The 26,775-nt window shown below is 42.6% G+C and overlaps 1 protein-coding gene across 4 annotated transcripts in view; it reads right to left on the bottom strand.

The window, feature by feature from the left end:
• The window catches only part of LOC143143190 (monocarboxylate transporter 10), a 230,027-nt gene extending 207,698 nt beyond the window's left edge, over positions 1-22,329 (bottom strand). For 2 of the 4 annotated variants that reach the window (XM_076304198.1, XM_076304201.1), the window contains exons 1-2: positions 22,166-22,329; positions 20,487-20,663 (exon numbers count right to left, since the gene is read on the bottom strand). The gene's annotated coding sequence lies outside the window, so the exon portion shown is untranslated. Of the gene's footprint in view, positions 1-20,486; positions 20,664-20,785 lie in introns of all 4 variants that reach the window. The other 2 variants (XM_076304199.1, XM_076304200.1) reach the window with 2 other exon arrangements.
• Positions 22,330-26,775: the final 4,446 nt, after the last annotated feature.

Here is a 26,775-nt window from a genome sequence, read left to right as displayed (position 1 = left end):
CCTGTGAAGATCATTAGGGTACACTGAGAGTGAAACAATAGCTCTGGACACACTTTGGACGATCATTCATTTTGACCAATACTCTTTCGTTGTTGTTAAATTACACTGGTATAAATTCGAAATATTGTTTCACACCCTGTCTGCATTCTTAAGATCCACCAACAGTAGAAACAATATTTCTAAACACATAAAAAGATTAAATATTATACTTTTGTGTAACATTCTTTCATTACCAATTTACACAGGTGTAAATTCAAATTAAAGTTTCACACTCCATATGCATTCTTAGGATTCACCAACAGTAGAAACAATATATCTGAACACATATAAGAAGATTAAATATTACACTTTTGTACAACATTCTTTCATTACCAATTTTCACAAATGTAAATTCGAATTATAGTTTCACACTCTGTATGCATTCTTAGGATTTACCAACAGTAGAAAGAAATTTCTGAACACATATAAGAAGATTAACTATTACACTTTTGTATAACATTCTTTCATTACCAATTTACACAGGTGTAAATTCGAATTAAAGTTTCACACTCTATATGCATTTTTAAGATCCACCAACAGTAGAAACAATATCTCTGGACACTCGTTAAAAGATTAGATATTACACTTTTGTACAATATTCTTTCATTGCCAATTTATACAGGTGTAAATTCGAATTAAAATTTCACACTTCATATGCATTTTTAGGATTCACCAACAGTAGAAACAATATTTCTAAACACTTATAAGAAGATTAACTATTACATTTTTGTACAACATTCTTTCATTACCAATTTTCACAAATGTAAATTCGAATTATAGTTTCACACTCTGTATGCATTCTTAGGATTTACCAACAGTAGAAAGAAATTTCTGAACACATATAAGAAGATTAACTTTTACACTTTTGTACAACATTCTTTCATTACCAATTTTCACAAATGTAAATTCGAATTATAGTTTCACACTCTGTATGCATTCTTAGGATTTACCAACAGTAGAAAGAAATTTCTGAACACATATAAGAAGATTAACTATTACACGTTTGTACAACATTCTTTCATTACCAATTTACACAGTTGTAAATTCAAATCATAGTTTCACACCCTGTATGCATTTTTAAGATCCACCAACAGTAGAAACAATATCTCTGGACACTCGTTAAAAGATTAGATATTACACTTTTGTACAACATTCTTTCATTACCAATTTACACAGTTGTAAATTCAAATCATAGTTTCACACCCTGTATGCATTCTTAAGATCCACCAACAGTAGAAACACTACCTCTGAACCCACGTTAGACGCGAATCCAGCCATTACAACGCTCCTTCGAATACCGTAAAAAGTACCAACAGAACAGTGCACCTTACGCGCGAAGCTCGCAGATAATTCGCGAAACGGATCGCATCGAGGCGACGCACCGTTCCCATAAATCGTCGTTAGGTTCGCGGTCTCGCGCGATAAAAGTCCCGCGCGGCAGCTGCACCGGCAATAATAACGTAATATCGAGCACTAAGATCGATGCGCGATGAGAGCACATCCACGCTAGAGATCATGCGCGGACCACCGATCGTGGCCAGAACTAGGAACGAAAGAAGACCGATAACGGACGATTCGGGACGAAGATGACGGTCCGTTTATCAAAGAGGGCGCGTTTGGCCGCAGTCCTGGAAATGCATGAAATTTTGCACCGCGTCGGGTTATTTTTCGATGCACTCTGGCCAAGGTGCATTGTCGACGAACTCGACCCTCGAAAGGAGGGGAAAAAAAATCCCATTATCCAACGTATACATCGAAGAATCTCCCCCTCTCTCTCTCTCTCTTTTGCGCGTGGGTGTATCAGGGGGTTGGAAAAAAAGAAAGAAAAAAATAGCGAGGAATATAAAGGGAGCGGCTCGCATAGAAATGCCGCTCGCTGGATTCTGAATGGTCTCCTTGCTCGTGACAGATCGCGGAGCCAAGCTTTTGTCGTTCGCGTATCAATGATGAAATATGAGCGCGTTGCATCCGCTGGACGCGGCCACGCGCGCTACCCCGAGTCCATCTGTGGTTATGGAGCCTCGAGTAGGCGAATAAGGCCGCGTCTCGATCGTCTCGTTGCTCGACGATTTCTCTCTATCGTGGAAAATTTGATACATCGAAAGAAAATCACGAGAGAAAAATTCGCGCGAGTATCGAGGTTTGGCAGGCTCGTGCCACGAGATCGGGGTACCTCGAAGATACGTTCCTGAAACGGGGTTTTCAATCAAGCAGGAAGCAAAAATAGGGTTTCGAGATACAAATTGCTCGTGCGTTGGGACAAATATTGGAAACAGCGTGCAGTATACTTTAAACGAAGGTTTCTATCGTCGATGGAAGAAAGATTGATCGATAATTGAAAATTGTTCCGCGATTAAAAAATCGGTTCTGTGTTTTCCAGAGACGAGTGCTTCGGTATGGATTATTCGTTTGACGTTCCTTTCGAAAATATCGCGGTTCGAGGAACCAACGAATCGTTTTATCGAAACACGAAGCGATTTCCTCCGATATCGAGAGAACCGAAAGAAACGGGACGGAGGATGCATCGCGGGAGGATTGTTTTCGGGAATATCTTCGCGACGAAATACAGGATGTCCCGGCCGATATTACCATCGTGATTTACGGTCGACGCTATTATTATCCATAGCGAAAAATATTTCCAATAAAAGTCGAATGGTTTCGAGGGGGGACATTCCGGTGTTATTGATCTTCCCGCGGACGTAAAGGACCCACCGTGGTCGATTTTACGTTTATTTTCAACAAAATCGTGTTCCTCGATGCGGACCAACGTGCTCTGTTTAAAAATACGTTGAAAAATGGGTTACTCCGAGAGATTACACGATGTAAAAAATGCAGTTGACCTTCGTAGATCCCTTACGTTTCCGACTAGGTTACAAAAATTAAAAACTTTCGGTGAAGATCCTCGAAACGGTTGAAATTTTGCACGAGACACCGTGTATATACTCGACGAGGAGCCGGTCTTCGAAACGGAGTTGGTTTTAGCCCAGAAAGGCCAACGCACCGTGGATACCTACATCGTGCCGTTTCGAACGTTCTCTAATTTTTTTTTCTTCTTTTTTTTCCTCTCTCTCTCTCTCTCTCTCTCCTTTCTGCCTCGGTTTTCAGCTTTCGACCGCGGAGCTTTCGGCCGCGTGTGCGCACGCGATTCAAGTCCTTCGACCCCCGTTAGAAAGTTTTAATGACCGTGAGGAGCGCGGTGGTCTAAAAGCGCCCGGAGCCTTTCGTCGACGGAACTTAAATCACTTTATCCAACACGGACAGCTTCTTCGCGTCGCTGAATCCTCATCGAGGTTACTTTGACCTTCGCTTTTCAGAGAAATCGAACGATTTCGAGTACAGCCGTTTATTCAAAGTTATTCGACGCTTCCCCGAGTTGAATTCCCCATCGTTGCGTTCCCAGAGAAAAGCGACCCGGTTAGAAGAACCTCGACAACCCTCGGTTAAAGAGCAGCGGTTTCGGAAAGCTATGCTTTGGGCTTCGTTTTTCAGAGGAATCGAACGATTTCGAGTAGAGGCGTTTAGTTAGAGTTATTCGACGCTTTTCTGAGTAGAATTCTCCACCACTGCGTTCCCAGAGAAAAATGGCTCGGTTAGAAGTACCTCGACAACCCTCGGTTAAAGAGCAGCGGTCTCCGAAAGCTATGCTTTGGGCTTTGTTTTTCAGAGAAATCGAACGATTTCGAGTAGAAGCGTTTATTTAGAGTTATACAACGCTTTTCCGAGTAAAATTCTCCATTGCGTTCCTAGAGAAAAGCCACCCGGTTAGAAGAACCTCGACAACCCTCGGTTAAAGAGCAGCGGTCGCCGAAAGCTCTGCTTTGGGCTTCGTTTTTCAGAGAAATCGAACGATTTCGAATAGAGGCGTGTAGTTAGAGTTATTCGACGCTTTTCTGAGTAGAATTCTCCATTGCGTTACCAGAGAAAAGCGACTCGGTAATTAGAACCTCGGTTAAAGAACAGTGGTCTTTTAAATTTCTGCTTTGGGCTTCGTCTTTTAGAGAAATCGAACAATTTCGAATACAGGCGTTTAATTAGACTTATTCGACGCTTTTCTGAGTAGAATTCTTCACCATTGCGTTCCCAGAGAAAAATTGCTCGGTTAGAAGTACCTCGATACCTCGGTTAAAGATCAGTGGTTTCTTAAATCTCTACTTTGACCTTCGACTTCTCGACAAATCGAACAATTTCGAGTACAAACGTTTACTCATAGTTACTCAACGCTCCTCCGAGTAGAATTCTCCATCGTTGCGTTTCCAGAGAAAAGCGACCCGGTTACAAGAACCTCGACAACCCTCGGTTAAAGAGCAGTGGTCTCTTAAATCTCTGCTTTGGGCTTCGTTTTTCAGAGAAATCAAACGATTTCGAGTACAGACATTTAGTTAGAGTTATTCGACGCTTTGCTGAGTAGAATTCTTCACCATTGCGTTCCCAGAGAAAAATGGCTCGGTTAGAAGTACCTCGATACCTCGGTTAAAGAGCAGTAGTCTCTTAAATCTCTACTTTGACCTTCGTCTTCCCGACAAATCGAACGATTTCGAGTACAGACGTTTACTCATAGTTATTCGACGCTCCTCCGAGTAGAATTCTCCATCGTTGCGTTCCCAGAGAAAAACGACTCGGTAAGAATCTCCTCGATACCTCGGTTAAAGAGCAGTGGTCTCCGAAATCGTGGAAGCTTCCCCGTCCCGCTCATCCGGCATGATATTCTCCGTCAAATATTCATTGGCTGCGCGCTCGATTATGCAAATCGTCGCTTGATTGCACGTCTAATCGATACGGCATCGGGAAACCGTGGGATTATTTTGACTCATTGCTGTTCGAAGTCCTCGTTACGGGGATGAAACGCGGCCGTGACGCAGAGCTTCGCTATTGTTTCGACGATCACTTTCTCGAGCTCCGAGGGGAAAATTCCGGATTAAATCGGGTCAGGGGAACGCTTTTGTTCCGTACACGTAGCCGCATCGTCGTCGAGGAATGTTTCGACTGTTCGCGAAGAACACGGTTTTCGAGTTTTAAACATTCGCTCGGATACACACGACACGGGGACGATATCCCTTATCCATTCCCTCCGCCAGTTTCGTTTCTTCCGTCGAAATCAGCGACCTTTTTTTTTCTTTTTCTTTTTCTTTTTTTTTTTTTTTCAATTCCGACGAAGCTTTATCCGCGCGAAAAGCTCCTCCAGCTCGCGGATTAGCCGGAATCGAGCGTCGAGCGAAATTTTCATTCCTCTGTTGTATCGATTTCACGGAGACCTTTCGATGCTGTGAAAAAGTTTCGGGACAAAACGTAGCTGGAATTTTCAACTTTTAACTAGCTCGTTTCGGTGCGTTTCCTACAAGCGAGCCGCAACAACTTTCGAGGTTGAACCGGCGTTTAATTAACGGGGCTGCGAATTCCACGACGATGTAGTATATAGTTCTTTTTTTTTCTTTTTCTTTTTTTTTTTGTTTTTCAATTCGTCGGAGTACCGGGATTCTCGAGGTGCAAGTAACCCTCGCGAAAGATACGGAATTCGTAAATTAACTTTTAATTGCAAGGTTGTTTCCAATGGAAGGGAAAGTTGCGAATAGAATTGGAAAAAAATTACTCCACTTGTTACAGTAAATATCGTCCGAGAAATGAAACTTGATTCGGTAAAATATATCGTAGAAATGCAACAGTAAATAATTTATCATTTCTGATGAATATCTCGCGAGCTTCGAATAAAAAAATTGAAACAAACTACCTACAGCTCGAATTCCCGCGTACCATAATAACGATCGTGTTAATTCTATGGTAACGGCTCCAAAGTATCCGCTGAGTGGAGAAATCTGCAACGTAAAACGAAATATTTATCAGACTCGTTGGAAGTTGGCGTAATTGTCGCGCACCGTTCACGAATCGTGAAACCAATCTCCGTCGGCTTAAACGGGGTCCGTGGCGAAGAAAACCCCTTTTCGTCGGGAACGCGAACGAAGGTCATGAAAACTGAAACGAAATCGTCGAGTCTTCTACTTTATTCGTTTCCCCTTTTCGTTGAAAATAATTTCCAGAACGGGCGGCCCGCTTGGAAAATGAACAACTTGAACGCGCGAACACGACGACACGGGCCTCTGAAGGAGAGAAACGTGTCACGGGTGGCCATATTCCCTGCGTCGACGCTTGCCAAGTTTCAATGTCCGCGACAAGCGTTGCCTTAAGGGTTGTTCAAGAGTCGTGAAAACCAGCCACCGTTTTTCTCGACCCTGCCTACCGGTGGTCTTCGATACCCTGGAACGCGTACGAGGAAACCTGGATTTCCTCGGGTTCGTCGAGTCACTCTGGAATCGTAAATGATCGTTCATTCGATGAAAGTGACTTACGAATTAGAGTAACGGACGATTGGTCACCGAACGTCACGAATAAATAACGAACACCAGGGGGTTCGAAGGGAGAATAGAGATCAGGGTAACGGAGGTTCGAAGTAAGAATAGAAATCGGGGTAACGAGAATTTCGAGGAAGAATAAAAATCGGTGTGCATCGCGAAGAAGCGAGTTTGCGAAAGAAGAGGTTGAAATTCCATAGGTTCCGTTTAATAAATTAATAGACGGCCTTTAACGTTTGGAAGTCCGCGAAGAGAAACGTGGAGACTCACGGCGTGGTTCCGAGCCATCGCTACTCCCATACACGATCTTGCCACTGTTCGATGCGTCTGAATGCGAGCCGCGTTCGATTCGAGCCGTATTCAGACGTTTCATCGATATCGCAAGCATTGCGCGAAAGTCGAGGAAGACTTAATTGGCCGGCCGAGGTCACCGGGCGAGCAATCCCCCCCACCACGCTACTGCACCGCTACCCCCACCGCTCGGGCTACCCCCACTACGCGCTCCGTTCTCGATCTCCGGGCTCACCGCGCGCCCGGTGGTTGCTTTCCAAACCTCGAGAGCGCAACGTTACGAGCGCGCGTCCCGTACTTCTCATTGTGAATATCTCGAACGATCTTGAAATTCCAACAATTTTTCTGTACGTACCTCGAACTCACGAAACGTTCAACGAACCGATAAAATAACACCGAGGATACCGCTTCCATCGTTCTTGTTATACCTCTCGGAACTCGTTCAGGAGGATCTGTTGCACAATACCGATCTCCGCCCGCTTAAACGAATCGAGATAATTCGTAGCCCCGCGCGAGACACGTAATAAGTGTAATTTGAATATCGCGCGATCAAAGGTAATTCCAAATTCGCAAATTACAGCGACCACGTCGGAGCGTGAAAAGAGCTTCGGTGTCGGTTTTAAAGTCCCCCGTTCCCCTCCCCACTGTGCCCGGTGCTGGTAACTCGAGGAATTAATCCGTTAAATCGACGGAACGAGGGAGAACGAAATTAAACGGAATTAATTTAGCGAATTATGTCCTCCTTTCTCCGTCGAGGTAAATCGATTACTCGCGGGAGTCTTCTCCCCAGAGCTGGAAGAAACTGTCGCGCGTTACCGGCCGGCACGCCGGTTTCCGAACTTTTTACAGGGCTCTTCTCTAACGAGAAGAGAATTCCAAAGTCAAAAAATCACGAACGAGCGATTTTTCTCGGCCCCTCGTCGATTCGGAATCGATACGTCGTTCTTACGCCATTTCGCGGAGCTCTTCTCCAAACGAGAAGAGAATTCCGGAGACAAAAGTTCACAAACGGACGATTTTTCTCGCGCTTGTCGATTCGGAATCGATACGTCGTTCTCACGCCTCTTCGCAGAGCCCTTCTCTAACGAGAAGAGAATTCCGGAGACGAGAGTTCACAAACGGACGATTTTTCACGTACTTGTCGTACACGTGCTTTTTATTGGGTTGGTCGGAAAGTCGTTTCGTTTTCCAAAATGGAGAATATGTAACTTAATAAAATATTTATACGCTCTAAAAAAATCGTATTTCATTTTCACCAAAAACAAACGAAATGATTTTTCGAACAACCTAACAGTATCTTTGGAAGAGATAGAGAGGAATGAATAATACTTCGCTCCACGTTATGATATTCCTTTCTCCATAAGTGCACCGATGCAAGGTGCAGTTGCACTATTCGCTCGAATGGAATTGTAAGTTTTCTTTTCGAGTTGATCCATCCTGCTCGCCAGGCTATGTGTAATATTGGGTTGTTCGTTTTTCAAAATGGAGAATGTATAATTTAATCAAATGTTTATACGCTCTAAAAAAATCATTTTCAAAAGTTTCATTTTCACGAAAAAAAAAAACGAAATGACTTTCTGAACAACTTAATACTATCGAGGAAAAAGATAGAGAGGAATGAATAATACTTCGCTCCACGTTGTAATATTCTTTTCTCCATAAGTGCACCGATGCAAGGTGCAATTGCACTATTTGCTCGAATGAAATTGTAAGTTTCCTTTTCGAGTCCATCCGTTCTGCTCACCAGGCTATGTATAATATTCTATTGTTCGTTTTCCAAAATGGAGAATATATAATTTAATAAAATTTTTACACACTCTAAACAAATCATGTTTCGCCAAAAAAAAAAAAAACGAAATGACTTTCCGAACAAGCCAATAATTACGGTTTGCAATTTTCCACGCGAAAGATTCTCTTCCGTGCCCCCATTGAATTGTAGAAAAGTCCCTCTAAAGGATCCGAGAGATTCCGCGTTGAAAAATTACGGACGAGTAATTCCCGTTAGGATTACTTAAGTCGTTCGCGGTGCAATTTTAATTGTTTTTCAAGGTTCTCCGAGCGAAGAATTTTCTTTTGGTGCGCTGGGCGTTGGTAAACACCCGCACCGGCGGACTTCTGGTCGCGGATTTTCGCGAACACGATTAACTCCGGGCCCTTTTGTCCGCGTGTTTGATTAGAAGCATGCCAACTGGGCCGTCAAATTAGAAGAATGAGTCGCTCGTTAAGCGCGAACGCGAGACTCACCGGCCAGAATGGAAAACAGAGTCTCGTGTTCATCGGTATAGCGCGGCGATCGGTTCGCGGAAACTGTGACAGTTAACTTCCCGGGAAATTAGTTATGCCCGATGAATAAAAGAAAGTCGAGTAACGAGCGAATTTGCAATTCACCGGTGGCTTGGGCACACCGCTTCCTCCTCGCTCGAGAAACGGAAGAAATTGTAATTATGAGACGAGTGACGTTGCGAATCAATTTCTCCGCTTGAGGTTTGTCTATTCGAGGGGAGATGGGGATAAACGACGCGTAGGGAGACGGAATTAAAGCGTCGTTGTTAGTGCGTGTTCGGTACCGCTAACCGTATTCGAATATTCGAGTATCTGAACCGAATCCACTGCTCGGATACATGAACTTTCAGGTAGCGAGTAATCGAGTGATCGAACATTGAAATACTCTCGAGTGTTGGAATATTTGTGTATTCGTAGGTATTCCCAAGTATTCGAATTACATTCGTTGAGTATTCGAATGCTCGAGTATTTTAAGCATAAAATTTCGCGAGTATTATTCTCAAGTATTCTCAAGTATTTGAATCATCGCATTCATCGAGTATTGGATTACTCGAGTATTCGAATTACATTCGTCGAGTATTGGATTACTCGAGTATTCGAATTTCATTCGTCGAGTATTGGATTATTCGAGTATTCGAATTTCATTCGTCGAGTATTGGAATACTCGGGTATTCGAACGTATTGTCAAGTACTCGAATCGCACTCGTCAAGTATTGGAACACTCGAGTATTTTAACGTACTTTCAAGTACTCGAATCGCACTCGTCGAGTATTGGAACACTCGAGTATTTTAACGTACTCCCAAGTACTCGAATCGCATTCGTCGAGTATTGGAACACTCGAGTATTTTAACGTACTCCCAAGTACTCGAATCGCATTCGTCGAGTATTGGAACCCTCGAGTATTTTAACGTACTTTCAAGTACTCGAATCGCACTCGTCGAGTATTCGAATACTCAAGTATTTTATCGTATTGTCAAGTACTCGAATCGCACTCGTCGAGTATTGGAACACTCGAGTATTTTTACGTATTTTCAAGTACTCGAATCGCACTCGTCGAGTATTCGAACACTCGACTATTTTAACGTACTGTCAAGTATTCGAATCGCATTTGTCGAGTATTGGAACACTCGACTATTTTAACGTACTCCCAACTACTCGAATCCCATTCGTCGAGTATTGGAACACTCGAACACTTGAACGTACTCTCGAGTACTCGAATAGCACTCGCCGAGTATTTGACTCGTGGCGATGCTCGAACATTCGAGTACATTCGGGTGACAGTCGACGAGTAGTCAGAAGCGACTGGCATGAACTTGTTGATACCGTGTGTGTCCCTCCCACCGTTTAAATACGCGTGGTATTCAACGACGACGAAACGCCTGTTTTCAACGTGCAACAATATCGAGCAATTTACACCCAAGTCCGACAATCGCTCCCGGCTTGTCCATCGCGCGAAAAGTTTCCGATCGAACGCTGGTTAAAAAACAAAAGAAAAAAAAGGAAAAAAAAAGAGCGGCCGTCCGAGAGAAAAAAAAAAAAAGTTTCAGCCTGGAACGTTTACAAAATAGACGATTGGCGGCGCCGGGAGTTTAAACAGCGCCCGGCTTTCCCGAATCACGCTGATTCGAGGCCGAAATTGCTTCACAGGGAAACAGTTTACCGGCCGGTGTACGAGCCCTCGCGAAAGGGGTCACCGATATTGTCGATGCGCGTTTTTTTTTTTTTTTTTTCTTTCTTTTTCGTCTTTCGTTTCTTTCGTTTTCTTTTTTTTTTTTGTTCTTTTTTCTTCGTTCTTTTTATTCCGACTCAACGAGTCGCGGAATTCGCTCCCCACGGCCCGTTGCAGTCCAAGGGCTTTGATATAATTTACCGTCGTTGGCCCGACTCGCGATTAAATTCTTTCCGATACATTAACGAGCGTCGACGCTTTCTTTGTCCCCCGAAAACCCTCGGCGCGTTCACCTCGATAAAAATTCTCGCAGCCCACGAACTTTAATCCGATACCCGACCAGCTACCATCGGTCGTGGAAATTCGTATAGGCGCGAGAAAGTTTCGCGAAACTGTCCACCGTGGAATTTTCATCCGCGGTGCAACGTACACACTCTCGCGATCAGATCGATGCGCGAAACTCGGTGGAAGTAAGCACGAACACGCCGGCCGACTGTTACACTCGTAAAGCTGAGTGTCGTCTGTGGAACGTAGTGCTACGTGTTGCGAGGAAATTCTCCGCAATGTATCGTGACAACGGCTATTGCGAAGAAATCGATGAAAACTTGCTACGGCGACGGTGCGGGGAAATTGTAGATAGAACGTAGTACTACGTGGTGGAGAAAGTTGTAGGTAAAACGTAGTAATACATGGTGTAAAATTTTTTTGGTGAAACGTAGTACTACGTGGTGGAGGAAGTTGTAGGTAAAACGTAGTAATACGTAGTGTAAAAAGTTTTTGGTAAAACGTAGTACTACGTGGTGTAGGAAGTTGTATGTAAAACGTAGTAATACGTGGCGTAAAAAGTTTTTGGAAAAACGTAGTACTACGTGGTGTAGGAAGTTTTAGGTAAAACGTAGTGATACGTGGTGTAAAAAGTTTTCGGTGAAACGTAGTACTACGTGGTGTATGAAGTTGTAGGTAAAACGTAGTAATACGTGGTGTACAAAGTTTTGGGGAAAACGTAGTACTACGTGGTGTAGAAAGTTGTAGGTGAAACGTAGTAATACGTGGTGTGAAAAGTTTGAGGTGGAACGTAGTACTACGTGATATGAGAAGTAGCTTATAGAACATGGTACTACGTACTTGCGAGAAGATACAAGCGAAACGTAGTACTACGTAATGCGAGAATATACCAGTGGAACGTAGTACTACGTGACGTAAGAAGTTGTACGGTGAACGTAGTACTACGCGATGTAAGAAGTTGTAAATGATGTCAGTACTACGTAATACAAAAAATTTCAGGTAGAACGTAGTACTACGTGACGTAAGAAGTTATACGGTGAACGTAGTACTACGCGATGTAAGAAGTTGTAAATGAAGTCAGTACTGCGTAATACAACAAATTTCTGGTGGAACGTAATACTACGTGACGTAAGAAGTTGCAAATGAAACGTAGCTCTACGTGGTGCAAAAAATTTCAAGTGGAACGTAGTACTACGTGATCTGAGAAGTAGCTTATAGAACATGGTACTGCGTACCTGGGAGAAGATACAAGTGAAACGTAGTACTACGTAATGCGAGAGGGTACAAGTGGAACCTAGTACTACGTGACGTAAGAAGTTGTACGGTGAACGTAGTACTACGCGATCTAAGAAGTTGTAAATGAAGTCAGTACTACGTAATACAAAAAATTTCAGGTGGAACGTAGTACTACGTGACGTAAGAAGTTGCAAACGAAAAGTAGCACTACGTGGTGCAGAATATTTCAGGTGGAACGTAGTACTACGCGATGCAAGAAATTTGAAATAGAACGTATTACCTCGTGTCGAAAGCAACACGCGAGACGTAGTACTACGTTACACGGATACAAACGTCGAGAAACAATCGCTCGGGGACGGGCCATAAACGAGCCTCGAAATACGCTATTAATCGTACAAGGAACACACTGTTACGCGATTCGTGACAAACAACCAACAGTAGATCCACCGCGATAACACCAAGATCGAAGAGTTTTCCCAAACGTATCGCAGTTCGGTGACTATAGACACGCGGACGCGATTGTTTCCAAGCTCACCGTGGAATGTACACGATATTTAATATCACCGACGCATGTTCGGGGGTTTTCGCACATCGCGTTGCAGAAATTTATTTAGAAAGTAGAACAGATTCGGAGAATAAAGCTCTCGCCGGGGACAAGTACCAACGCTGTTCGCGAAACGGGAGCGACCGCGGTAGAATCCTCGTGTCCCGGGCCGCTGCAACCAGGGAGCGAAAAAAAAAACAAAAAAAACGAAGAGTCGCGAAGGATATTTTTGCCATTCATATCCAGCATAATAAGTAAAAATACGAAGGCGCAAAAGGTACGAAATAAAAAGCGACGGACTTCGCGGTCCAGCGGCCAAAATAAAACGCGTGGCCGTTTCTCGGCTTAAAAATGCAACCGTCCAAGATACATCGCTCGCCTCTTCCTTTTCCTTCTTTTTTTTTTTATTTTTTTTTCTTTTCGTGGAAACCACCGTTTTTAAAGACAATTTTCGAAAAAAATTCCCAAGCTGTTAACGGTAGGTGCACGTAATCCGGGATGTGTCCGATTTGCGGCAATACGATCGTTAATCATTCAACGAAATCGTTCGCGTTCGGTGAATTATCTAGTTCGAATTTGTCGACGATACCGTGATCGTTGTTTCGAGGATAGAGATTAAATAACGGTAACACTCGCGAGGAAAAGTTTTGTGCAGAGATCTGGTGATCGAATTCTCGGAAAGTTGCGTGTAATGTTGTTTCAATTGTGTCGATGTTGTGGAGAGAATTATTTTATTTTTTACTGGCCATCGAGTAGGTCGATGCAACGATGATTTGGAACACTGGAACAATACTGGAGCAGTGACGGTTCGGTGTTTAAAAATGTAAATATGAAGTCAACTATTATGTTTGTAAAGTAGGAGAAATTATTCGTACTTCGTGAAATGTTCGACTTTGTTGCAGTAGGACGCGACCGGAGAATAATACAAAGAATTTTCTATTACCATTCGAAGCGACGATCATCGAGTAACGTATCCCCGAGGAAATCGGTTTGATCGGGTCGCGCACGAGTTGTCGATGCGAGACTCGAAGAATCTCGAGGACTCCTCGACGAGAACGGGAACTAAACGACGAACGAAAAAGGGACAAAACGAAACCGAGTGTCTTTCGAGTTGCACGGTTATCTTTTGATGCACTCGAGTACCTAGGCAACAAGTCGTGCGTGGAACATTATCCGAACCGGGTTAAACGCAGATGTTTCGGGTAAAGTGTCGATGCAATTTTTCTAGGAAAAATTGTGCAAATTTTTTTAGAAAAAATTATGAAAATTTTTCTATGAAAGATTGTGAAAATTTTTCTAGGAAAAATTGTGAAAATTGTTCTAGGAAAAATTGTGAAAATCTTTCTATGAAAGATTGTGAAAATTTTTCTATGAAAGATTGTAAAAATTTTTCTAGGAAAAATTGTGAAAATCTTTCTATGAAGGATTGTGAAAATCTTTCTATGAAGGATTGTGAAAATCTTTCTATGAAGGATTGTGAAAATTTTTCTAGGAAAAATTGTGAAATATTTCTAGGAAAAATTGTGAAAATTTTTCTAGGAAAAATTGTGAAAATTTTTCTATGAAAAATTGTGAAATATTTCTAGGAAAAATTGTGAAAATTTTTCTAGGAAAAATTGTGAAAATTTTTCTATGAAAAATTGTGAAAATCTTTCTATGAAAGATTGTGAAAATTTTTCTAGGAAAAATTGTGAAAATCTTTCTATGAAGGATTGTGAAAATCTTTCTATGAAGGATTGTGAAAATTGTTCTAGGAAAAATTGTGAAAATCTTTCTATGAAAGATTGTGAAAATTTTTCTAGGAAAAATTGTGAAAATCTTTCTATGAAAGATTGTGAAAATTTTTCTATGAAAGATTGTGAAAATTTTTCTATGAAAGATTGTGAAAATCTTTCTAGGAAAAATTGTGAAAATCTTTCTATGAAAGATTGTGAAAATTTTTCTAGGAAAAATTGTGAAAATCTTTCTATGAAAAATTGTAAAAATCTATTTCATAGTGCTCTATGAAAAACTGTATAAAATTTTTCTACGAAAAATTATGTAAAATTCTATAAAGAATTTATTTAATTTTTCGAGAATGCAACTCACAAAAATTGTTACCACGAATCGAAGAATTTCGTTCGTATCGGTACATTTTGGAAACGGTACGATGTTATTTATACGGTTATTCCGGTAGTAAATTTTAATTGGAATATATTAAGAATAATTATCGTTGAATAATGCAATTGAATTATCATAGGACCCAGCAGTTACATCAAATGAACCGAAAGGTCACGGTACACGTAACGCACCGATTAGTAAAATGTAACGATAAAATGGATAATTGCGCATAATTCGTGAATTATTCGCTATTAAAGAACAAACAAGATCTTTCGAATCCTGGAAAATTGAAAATCGCTATTAAATCGAACATTCCACGGCCATCGCTTGGGGAACGTAATTTCTGGATTATGTATCGATTACGGTCTCTCTTTCGATAATAAACAAACGTTCTACTGGCTTTGATACCGATTGAACATTTTCTTTGGTAATTAACGAACGTAAAAATTTAATTCTCAGAAATGACAGCGGCAGAAAATCTACGTCCTTTCTCGATAAATCGAACGGTCCAAGAAACGATTGACTTAATTACCGCTTAATTGAACGTAGTAAGAACATTAAGTAATTAAGTACACAGTCGTATCGATTTTTCCATGTCAGAGGTTTCTCCAGTATTCGAAGTCATCTGTGAATCAAGTATTCGATAATAATTCGAGTAGCGGAATATTTTCTGAATGCTCGTATTATTCGAGTATCGAATACTTTTACTCTTTATGTTTCTTTCTTAAACTTTATTTTCGTTTAATGTTCGACTAATTGTATTCTAGTGCTCAAATATCCAAATACTAAACCATTCGAATAGCGAAGAACTCAATCGTATTCAAGAAGTCAAATATTCGATAAATTCGTATTCATAAACTCAAATATTTCAAGAATTCATATTCACGAACTCAAGTACTTCGAAAATTCATGTACGAGGACTCAAATAGTTCAAACATTCATATTCAAGGATTCAAGTGCTCCAAATATTCATAGTCGAGTACTCAAGTGTTCCAAAAATTCATATTCAAAGACTCAAGTACTCGAAAAAATTCTTATTCAAAGACTCAACTACTCAAAAAATTCATATTTAAGTACTCAAGTGGTCCAAAAATTCATATTCAAAGACTCAAGTACTCCAAAAATTCTTATTCAAAGACTCAACTACTCAAAAAATTCATATTTAAGTACTCAAGTGGTCCAAAAATTCATATTCAAAGACTCAAGTACTCCAAAGATTCATATTCGAGAACTCAAGTACTCTAAAAGTTCATATTCAAGAACTCAAGTACTCCAAAAATTCTTATTCAAAGACTCAAGTACTCCAAACATTTTTATTCAAAGACTCAAGTACTCAAAAAATTCATATTTAAGTACTCAAGTGGTCCAAACATTGATATTCAAAAACCTAAGTACTCGAAGCATTCGTATTCAAGAACTCGAACGTTGAAAGTCCGTTGGAAAAATTCGAGTACGATTCAAACATTCGAATATCGAGTCACGCGAATAATGTTCAGCATCCTTTGAGTCCCGTGACTCGTGATTCGTAAGGAGTTCAAAGAACCACGCGAATCGAAAACAAACTTTCCTCCCTCGATCGGGCGAACGGTACGCAACAACCGGAAACGGTCCATCCGTTTCGGTGAAATTGTGAAATTTAACGCGGCGGGCTCAGCTGGAGATTTTCGTTATTACCCCCGGTGTCCTCGTAATGCAACAATTAGGAAAGCTAATTTCCTGGCCGCGACTCGCTCGCGAGTAGTGTCATGGTGCGCCGAGCTCCGCCAACTTTTCAGCCTACGAAACACCACCGGAAGCCAGCGAACAGAGTGGGGGGCTTCGAAAGGACAGGGGAGTGGGGAGTGGGAAAAAATAAAGCGGAAGTCGAGGAGAGACACTCCACCCACGCAGCTCCACGCAACCCAGTTTCCCTGTAATGACACCGGCGCGGACAGGAATTGTTTTATCGACGACACGGCGAAAACATTATCTGAAAAAGTTTATCCCCGATGACGCTCCTGGCGAACATTGTTTTTGTTTTTTATTTTTTTTCACCTCTCTCCCTTTTTCTCTCTCTCTCTCTCTCTCTCTCGCTGGCTAACTCTCTGTGTAAATCTCGACGGTGCAGCGGGGGTCGTCAACGTTGAAAGGTGTACAGTAATTCCCGCTTCCAAATGAGAATTTTTTGAGGTTAGGTTCGAAAACAGCACTTCAGCTTCACCTCGCCTCTTTGCACTCTTTATTTTCATCCGCCTCGTCTCTCGCGGCGGGTACATGTTTGCTTTATGTGTATAATACCGCAAAGTTCGCGCAACACAGGTGGTAAATAAAATTAACAAACACGAACGCGTCGAAATACTTCTCGTTGAAAAAAGTGTTCAAGTATGCAACGAATGAGATTTTCGTCGAATTTTTTTCTCACCGACCGGGGAGATAAGGAACGAAATTGATTCAACTTTCCGGCGCGGAATTTTATTCTCTTTAAAATTCATCTCGAACGATTCTCTTCTTTTTTTCTTTTTTTTTTATATTTTCGCGAACGACGAACGCGTAACTAGGGACAAACGAAAAATTGGGAGATGGACAAACGAAAGATTGTACGGTGGATCGATTTTTGTTGAAATTCGATCGGATCTTGGGACGAGGATGTAACAATTAACCCTTTGCACTCGAAGCGTTTTCACTACCTGAAACTGGCGCCTCGATGAAATCTTTTACATCGAAAAATTAATACGGAATGGAATATTTTTATTTCAATACTTGGCATACATATGTTTACACCTTAAAACAGCGTAATACCTAATTTCCAGTTTGAATTTCAAGTAACAAGATTTTCCCGAATTGGAAGAAGTACACTGAATTGTTGAGTGGTGACCGAGGGTCTCCTCTCGAGTTCAAAGGGTTAATGTGTGAATTCTTGTCTAGATCCGGTTTGGTCGTTCGATAAATGTTTCAATGAACGATATTAAAGAAATGTAGCAACGTTTAACGCAATCTTGGACGATAGATTGGCCAAAGACGCAGATACGGCACGATGTTTATGCTTGCATTAGAGAGACTCTTCTTAGGTCACGTAGACACTAAATATCTTATCCGCGTGAAAATGGTAGTCACTTGGAAAATTTATCACAACTTGTTTGTTCAACGATATTAGGTTACAGATATCTTTCTTAATAAGTTTCCCAATATTAATCTTATTCAGGACACAATGCTCGTAGGACTTTATTAAACCGATTTCACTTCTTAAATCCCTTCTACACTTTTAAAGAGACTACATATTTCAGGTACACCCTGTACGCGAATAAAAATCTTTAGCAAAGTTTAAACGTAATTAGCGTACCGTGGGAACAACCGCGTTCGAGTGTGTTTTGTTTACAACCGGGATTTTTCACGTGAAATTGTGTTTTCAGGGATTCTTTCCTTTTCTTTTGCACTTCTCCATTCGTGGAGAACTATGGATTTCGTGTTTTTTCGCGCGAATTTCTTTTTTTTTCTTTTTTTTTTTTTTTTGCGAGCCAGTGCTCGAACCATTCACTCTTCCAATACAATACGCAATACCGGAGTGCAAAACATTATTCTCGAAAACAATCGATCGGTGAAAGATTTTTCGTTCAACGAACTAATATTTTCCATGAATGTCCGGCTCGTTCGTCGTCGTGTTTCCGAATTTCGGATGTTTGAAAGACGAGACGCGCGCAAAAAAAAAAAATTAGGGGGAACCGTTCGGTGCGCGCGCGTCGTTTCTACGTACGGAATGGTAAACGCATTGCAATTGAAAAACGCAAATCGTTCGTCGTGGCTTAATTAAAATACAGCTGCGAATTTAATATCGTCGTGAAATTGCGTGCAACCCGCGGGCGATGCAAATTAAAACCCCGCTTTTGTAACCGTGTACGAAATAATTAAAAGTGCTCCCCCACCAAAGCGGGTAGAAAAAGGAGAAATAGTTGTATCAATTTCCCCGGGTCGAAATCACCGTCGTTGCCTCATCCGGCGATCAATATTTTCGTTTCAATAATGGCCCGGCCTTCTAGTGTTTCTTTTTTTTTTTTCTTTTAATTTTTTTTCAACCCTCTCCCCCGATAGCCCGTGTTCCATCAGCATACGCTTACTCGGGGCCGAACGACGAAAGAATTTCAGCGAGGATCGTGGCCGGGCAGAAATCGGAAACAAAGCCAATATTACAGCCAGCGGCACTTTTAAGTCTTCGTATTACACGAAGAACCGCTGTACAACACGAAGACGTAAAAGGTGCATGTGTTTCGATAAACGGGGTCGGACTCGCGACCCCTTTTCTCACCCCGCTTTCTTGAAAATCTGTTCTCGTTTCAAGGTCTCGCGTCCCTCGTCGATGTATAACTTGTCAAATGGTCGACCGATTGGTCGTGGATCGAGAATTTGTATCTATGATACTTATCTCGGATGCGTTGTGAAAAATTACGGATAATTCGAGAACAGGAACGTGTGTACGTGTATCGAGGTCGAGAGAAATACTGGTTCGCCAGTTTCTGAATTTTACGCAATTGATACTGGTCGATTGATATTAATAGCGGAAAATTTGAAAAATGGCAAATCAGTATTTCCTTCGACCTCGATATAAGTACGTTTCTGTGTTCAAATTATCGAGGAACGCGATCGTGTTCAATGATGTTGCGCACGATAGGTACCAATCGCGTGGAAATTTAAGAAATAGTGAACAGTGTTTAACTCGAGAAATAGAAAGAAATTTGTTCAGACGAAGTGGAGGAGATCGTTAATATAAATTTGTTTAGCGAGAGTACCATCGTGGAGAGAAAACTTTTGAAAATTAATCAAACGTAAAAGGTACATGTGTTTCGATAAACGGGATCGGACTTGCGACCCCTTTTCTCACCCCGCTTTCTTGAACATCTGTTCTCGTTTCAAGGTCTCGCGTCCCTCGTCGATGTATAACTTGTCAAATGATCGACCGATTGGTCGTGGATCGAGAATTTGTATCTATGATACTTATCTCGGATGCGTTGTGAAAAATTACGGATAATTCGAGAACAGGAACGTGTGTACGTGTATCGAGGTCGAGAGAAATACTGGTTCGCCAGTTTCTGAATTTTATGCAATCGATACTGGTCGATTGATATTAATAGCGGAAAATTTGAAAAATGGCAAATCAGTGTTTCCTTAGACCTCGATATAAGTACGTTTCTGTGTTCAAATTATCGAGGAACGCGATCGTGTTCAATGATGTTGCGCACGATAGGTACCAATCGCGTGGAAATTTAAGAAATAGTGAACAGTGTTTCCTCGAACCTCGATATAAGTACGCTTCTATTTTTAAATTATCGAGGAACGCGATCGTGTTCAACGATGTTACGCACGATGGATACCAATTGCGTGGAAATTTAAGAAATAGCGAACAGTATTTCCTCGGACCTCGATATAAGTACGCTTCTATTTTTAAATTATCGAGGAACGCGATCGTGTTCGACGATGTTACGCACGATGGATACCAATTGCGTGGAAATTTAAGAAATAGCGAACAGTATTTCCTCGGACCTCGATATAAGTACGCTTCTATTTTTAAATTATCGAGGAACGCGATCGTGTTCAACGGTGTTACGATAGATACGAAACGCGTGAAAATTTGACAAACGTCGAAGCAACGTTTCTCGCGACCTCGATACATGCTTCTATTTTTCTAAATTATCTTACGAACGTAATCGGTCGATAGATACCAACCTTGGTGTTGTCCGAGAGAAGCAGTGGCCTTTGGAAGGAAATCCTGTTAAGCAACGTGTTGCGAACACTCGACACTCGGGCGTGAAAACGGGTCAACGTATCGTCGAGAGTTTAAGAAATACCCTGCTTAAGAAGGCACCGACGTTCGACCGTTGAAAGCCGGCTCGCGTTTCGTCGCTGAAACGACAACGCGATTTCTCGATTCAATTGGAATCAATTTGTCCGAGTTGGCACGCGATCCGCGGGTCTTCCTCGCGAGGCCGTTGTCTGCTTAACCGTGTTCGCGTGGAACACGATACCTTTTATCGAGGGATCAGCGACGCGAGAATCCGCGTACGAGGATCGTGGAAAAACCGCCGCTGCGACACGCCGGCCTCGAGACGCGCGCTCCTTCGATCAATCGTACGATTTCTACGATCCAGATTTTCAACCGAGCGACTTCGAGAGCTCCTTGAATCACTTCCGTGCAGAGAGTTTCCGATGGAAGAGAAATCCGAGCCTCGTGCGAGAAGATTTACAAAAATTTCATCGGGTAGCTGAACAATCCGCGCAGAACCGAATAGAAAAATATCACACCGAGAAGAAGTTCCAATGAAAATTTCAAATTGCTCCAACCGCTTTAACGTGCAAGATTATCGATCGAAATACAAAAATAAACACTTACGCGAGGAGATTTTTTTTTTACAGAAAATTTTATCAAGACGGTTAATCTACACGAGAAAAAAGATAAAAGAATATCGCGACAGAAGAGAGTCACGATGGACCAACTTCGAGATCGCTTAAATCGCTTCCATATGGACGATTCCCGATAGAAAAATACAGGAGCGTCTCCGCGGGGAATATCCTTCGCGAAAGTTGCGCGAAAATAGACGATTTACACCGAACGAAACAGAAGAATACCACAGGTAGGCAAACTCACGGTTCCACTTCGAAGCTCCGTGAACCGTTTCGGTATGGAAGATTGCCAATAAAAAATAGAATAGTTTCGCGAGGTGAGTATTCCGCGAAAGTTGCGGGAAAATAGACGATTCTAAGCGAGGAACGGGAGACGAGAGTTCGAGGGTAACGTTGGGCGCGAGCGGAACACGAGTGGACACCGTCGAGTAATTGGCCGAGACGAATCCGAGGCGGTACGCTCGCACGCGAGGTTCCTTTTCTCCGCGTAGCGCCACCGATAACTCGTAAAATCGTAACGGCAACGATCGGGCGTATCGTTCGGGTAAGTCCCCTTTAAGCGGACAAAATTCCGTGCCGACGACGAGGCGCGACGGTGGTTTCAGCGTTACGTTTCCTTCGCGCGCCTTTAAAGCGTCGCGCTGGCCTTGACCCGAGGCTTCGCGCAAAGAACGCTCGGATTCCGTAGCGTCGAGTAGCGCCTTGCGGTTTGTCGCGCAATTAACGCGCGATCGGTTCGTCGGGCTCTCGACCGTCCTTTGTTCGAAAGGTAAACAGGGGGAGCAGGCCTTGACCGGTGAACACCGACGAAGATTCGTTTCTTCGCTTCGGGGATCGTCGGGATCGAACGACGCACGAGTTCGTAAAATAGACGGGGAATCGTCCAAGCGTAATTGTCGCGCAGCTGTCCCCGAACGAACGGCCTCGCGAGCACAGGTGGTTGCGCGCTCTCCGCACGATCGACGCGTATCGACGATCGCGAAACTATCTCGCGGGTGAATTACTTTTTTTCCGGTCACCAACCCGGGGGAAGGGATCCACTGACTAATCACGATCACGTATCGTCGTATCGCGGGTACGTCGGACGATCGACGCGGCCGTACGACGTAAGCATCGTCTCTTCAGCGCGAGTTCGCTCTTCCCCCTACCGAGAGGAGCTCGATCGACTGGCCGGGACGAGAGCCGTCGCGCGACTGAAACCGCTCTCTCTGCCCACAGCATCCCGATCCTTTCTACCCCGTTCGGCACACGGCCGTCCCCTACCTACCGCCTTTGCCCGCCACCTAGTCCTCTCTTTCAGCCTCTTCCACCGTGCACGCGCGATTCCCTCTTATTTTACCCCGGCCGCTGTCAAGCGTATTCAACGCTCGCCGGGATTACGAGACACGGGGAGAGGGGAGTCGATCGCGGTGCGTCGCCGGTGCGCCGTACACCGAGAGAACGGATGCCTGAAACGACTGCGTTCTTCGCGGTTTTTCAATCGGTGGCTGCCTACCTGCCTGCCTGACTGGCTGCCTGCCTGACTGACTGCCCGACTGGCTGCGTGCGTGCCCGGTTTTGTTCCCGAGGACAATGTAATTGGGGCCGAGGGTCTATTTACGAATTGATACGTCGGTGTTTTCGAAAAAATATACGCTCAGCGCGAACCTCGCCTCCCGTATCGGCTATCAATGGAGCGTTCTTTTTTATCGACGGTCTCCCGGATTTTATCCGTTCGGACCAACTCGTGCGGGTTAATTTATACTTTTGAATTTTCTTCCCGTTCTTTCGCAGAATCGTAATTTCGGCGTACGTGGGAACAGTTCGCGGAACCGACGCTCCAGGAAATGTTTCAGGACCTACGTTCCAGATAATGGACTCGCACCGTTAGACCTTTTACCGTTTTTTTTTTTTTTTTTTTTTTCGAGATCGATATCTTATTTCGTACTCGACGGAAGAGTAGTTTACGCAACACGCATCTTGCGCGTTCCGAGGAGGGATTTTCCTAGACTTTTTACAAATATGTACGCAAGACTTTCTCGTCGCGTGTATCAACGAAAAATCGATATCGTCGAACTTGTTATTTTGTTCTTTCGAAGAGCCATTAAGCAAGCATCTCGTACTTTCAAAGGGACCTTTTATTTTTCAAATCAATGATTTAGAACTCGTCGAAAGAGATCGATACTTAGATCTCAAAGATTCGCGTTCCTCCTACAATTTCACTTCCTTTCGACAAATGCGCCAAAATTCAAAAATTCGCGCGTATATTTATTTTATTTTAACCGTTTCTTCGGAAGAAAAGTATCGCGTAATTAATAGTACGACTTGTCTTCTCTGAAAAAAAAAATCCAATCCGAGATGGTCGCTCCTTCGTTGTCTTTTGCGAAAAAATTAATCCACACGATTTGAAACGTTACTCGTGCCCCCCGAGCGTAACTTCTCATCGTCTCGAATCTCGAACTCGATTTCACCGCTCGAAACGGCATCAACGATCGAAATTCCACGCGATTCTCGACGACGAGTTCGTTGTTCGCGTTCGATCGATCGAAACAACGGAACTCCTTGCCGGGCGATGGACGACACACCTTCGTTCCATCTTGATCGCGGCTGACAGAATGGTACCCCGATCGATCATACCACGGGCTGCGAACAATACCGCCATTTTCTGCATCGCGACGCATTGTTCGATCGCCGTAGGCGGTATTCGACATTGTTCGAAACATTGTTCCAGAACAGTGTCGGATTAACCGTGCCGCGCATATCACTCGCGTTTTAAGGAGGTAATCCGATATTTCGAGAATTCCGCGTAAATTGTCCCTTCCGCGAACGAAATAATTCGAATTCGAAGGAAAACGAACGAACATAACCTAACTCAACCGGACGCGTGGCTTCCAATGAATTCTTTCCGCCATTTTTTCTTAACTCGAGAAATAGAAAGAAATTTGTTCAGACCAAGTGGAGGAGATTGTTAATATAAATTTGTTTATCGATAGTACCATCGTGGAGAGAAATTTTTTGAAAATTAATCAAACGTAAAAGGTGCATGTGTTTCGATAAACGGGGTCGGAATCGCGATCCCTTTTCTCACCCTGCTTTCTTGAAAATCTGTTCTTGTTTCGTGGCCTCGCGTCCCTCGTCGATGTATAACTTGTAAAATCATCGACCGATTTGTCGTGGATCGAGAATTTGCATTCACGATACTTATCTCGGATGCGTTGTAAAAAATTACGGATAATTCGGGAACAGGAACGAACGTGTATCGAGGTCGAGAGAAATACCGGTTTGCTAGTTTCCGAATTTTACACAATCGACACTAGTCGATTGGTATCGATAGCGGAAGATTTGAAAAATGGCAAACCAGTGTTTTTTCGGACCTCGATATAAGTACGTTTCTGTTTTCAAATTATCGACGAACGCGATCGTGTTCAACGATGTTACGCACGATAGATACCAATTGCATGGAAATTTAAGAAATAGCGAACAGTGTTTCCTTGGACCTCGATATAAGTACGCTTCTATTTTTAAATTATCGAGGAACGCGATCGTGTTCAACGATGTTGCGCACGATAGGTACCAATCGCGTGGAAATTTAAGAAATAGTGAACAGTATTTCCTTGGACCTCGATATAAGTACGCTTCTATTTTTAAGTTATCGAGGAACGCAATCGTGTTCAACGATGTTACGCACGATAGATATCAATTGCATGGAAATTTGAGAAATAGCGAACAGTGTTTCCTTGGACCTCGATATAAGTACGCTTCTACATTACCGCGCGTATCACTCGCGTTTTAAGGAGGTAATACGATATTTCGAGAATTCCGCGTAAATTGTCCCTTCCACGAACGAAATAATTCGAATTCGAAGGAAAACGAACGAACATAACCTAACTCAACCCGACGCGACCTTCCAAACAATTCTTTCCGCCATTTTTTCTCAACTCGAGAAATAAGAATAGAAAAACAATCTATCTAGACGAAGTGGAGAAAATTATTAGAATAAATTTTATTTATCGAGAGTACCACCGTGGAGACAAATTTTTAAAAATTAATCAAACGTAAAATAGTATCTTTCGATCATTTTTCTTTTTTTCGAGACACAATATAAAAATGTTCCTTATTTTCCATCGGTGGTGTTCTTTGCATAAGTATCTTTTCCGTGAGACATTCGAATGTCGAGTCTTGCGCACGTTGTAAATTTTAAGAGAAAGTTGAAAGAAAACGAAAAAAAGAATTTCTCCAATGATCTAAACTATTAGGCTGTTCAGAAAGTCATTTCGCTTTTTTTTTTTTTTTTTTTGGTGAAAATTGAAACACGATTTTTTCAGAGCGTACAAACATTTCATTGTTTTCAAAAACAATTTTCAGAAACATTCTCCATTTTGTAAAACGAAATCACTTTCCGAACGACCCAATAGAATCCCTCTCTCCCTCTGTTGGCGCGAGGATCGAGGACGTCCTGGATTCGAGGCTCGCCAATTAAATCCCACGTTCTTAGGATATCGCGAGGATCGACGACGATTAATTGCACGCCCCGGAGAAAAACGATATCGGGGCTCCGTCTCGATTACCGGCGTTCGGTTCCCCGGTGATTCGGAGTCGCGGTGCTTTTCGACAGAAACGGTCTGAAACTCGTGAGGGACGTTCTCGATCCTGATATCCGAGGACACGACGCGTGATAACGAGCGCGAACTAATTGGCGATTTCGCGATATATAATAATTTCGCACCGATTCTTCGGAGACTCGATTGTTCGAAACGTAAAACGGATAAAAAATATTTAAATAATCTCTGCGACCAAAATTTTACAAACGCGTCACTCGAATATTTTTCATACGCGTACGCGTGAATTATAAATCGAGAACCTTGCAAACTTTATTTCCAGGAATTTGTTCCTTTTTTTTCGTTAACTTTCCCGTTTAACGTACGACCATCGAATTATTCGACTTCCGGATCCATTCTCGGGAAGAATTTCCGATCGAGTGAGATTCGGTGATGGACTACGAATCTCGAAATATCGGATTACCTCCTTAAAACGCGAGTGATACGCGCGGCAATGTAGAAGCGTACTTATATCGAGGTCCAAGGAAACACTGTTCACTATTTCTTAAATTTCCACGCGATTGGTACCTATCGTGCGCAACATCGTTGAACACGATCGCGTTCCTCGATAATTTGAACACAGAAACGTACTTATATCGAGGTCTAAGGAAACACCGATTTGGATGTTCGATTCGATGATTTGACACTCGACACGGGAGGGGAATTGTAATGCATCGCGACGAAGGAAACTCCCAGCGTGAAACGATAATGATTTCGCTGGTACATCGGTATGCATAAGTAGAAGTTTGTTACGTAATCGGTTCCCGCTAATAAAACAGCGCTGGGATGGGAGCGATTGGTTCGTTCGATGGAAACGAGTACAGCCGGATAAAAAACTGGAAAGTTTCCTCGGAGCGCCGACTACCCTCATCCCGCTGCAGTCCCGAACTCGTTGAAAGTTGGCAAAATTTTGTATCCTCTTTCAATTAACGGAAAAGGAAAAAAAAAAGGATAGAGAAACCGATCGGAGCACCGATTTGACTACTATTCCGTTTGGCTTTCGACTTTTAATCCATATCGAGAACCACCGGGCCGTA

Source organism: Ptiloglossa arizonensis, chromosome 2 (assembly GCF_051014685.1).
Source record: "Ptiloglossa arizonensis isolate GNS036 chromosome 2, iyPtiAriz1_principal, whole genome shotgun sequence".
In the NCBI taxonomy this organism is placed as follows: Eukaryota; Metazoa; Arthropoda; class Insecta; order Hymenoptera; family Colletidae; genus Ptiloglossa; species Ptiloglossa arizonensis.
The sequence above is the reverse complement of the archived record's forward strand: the minus strand, read 5'-3'. Positions and strand labels throughout refer to the sequence as shown.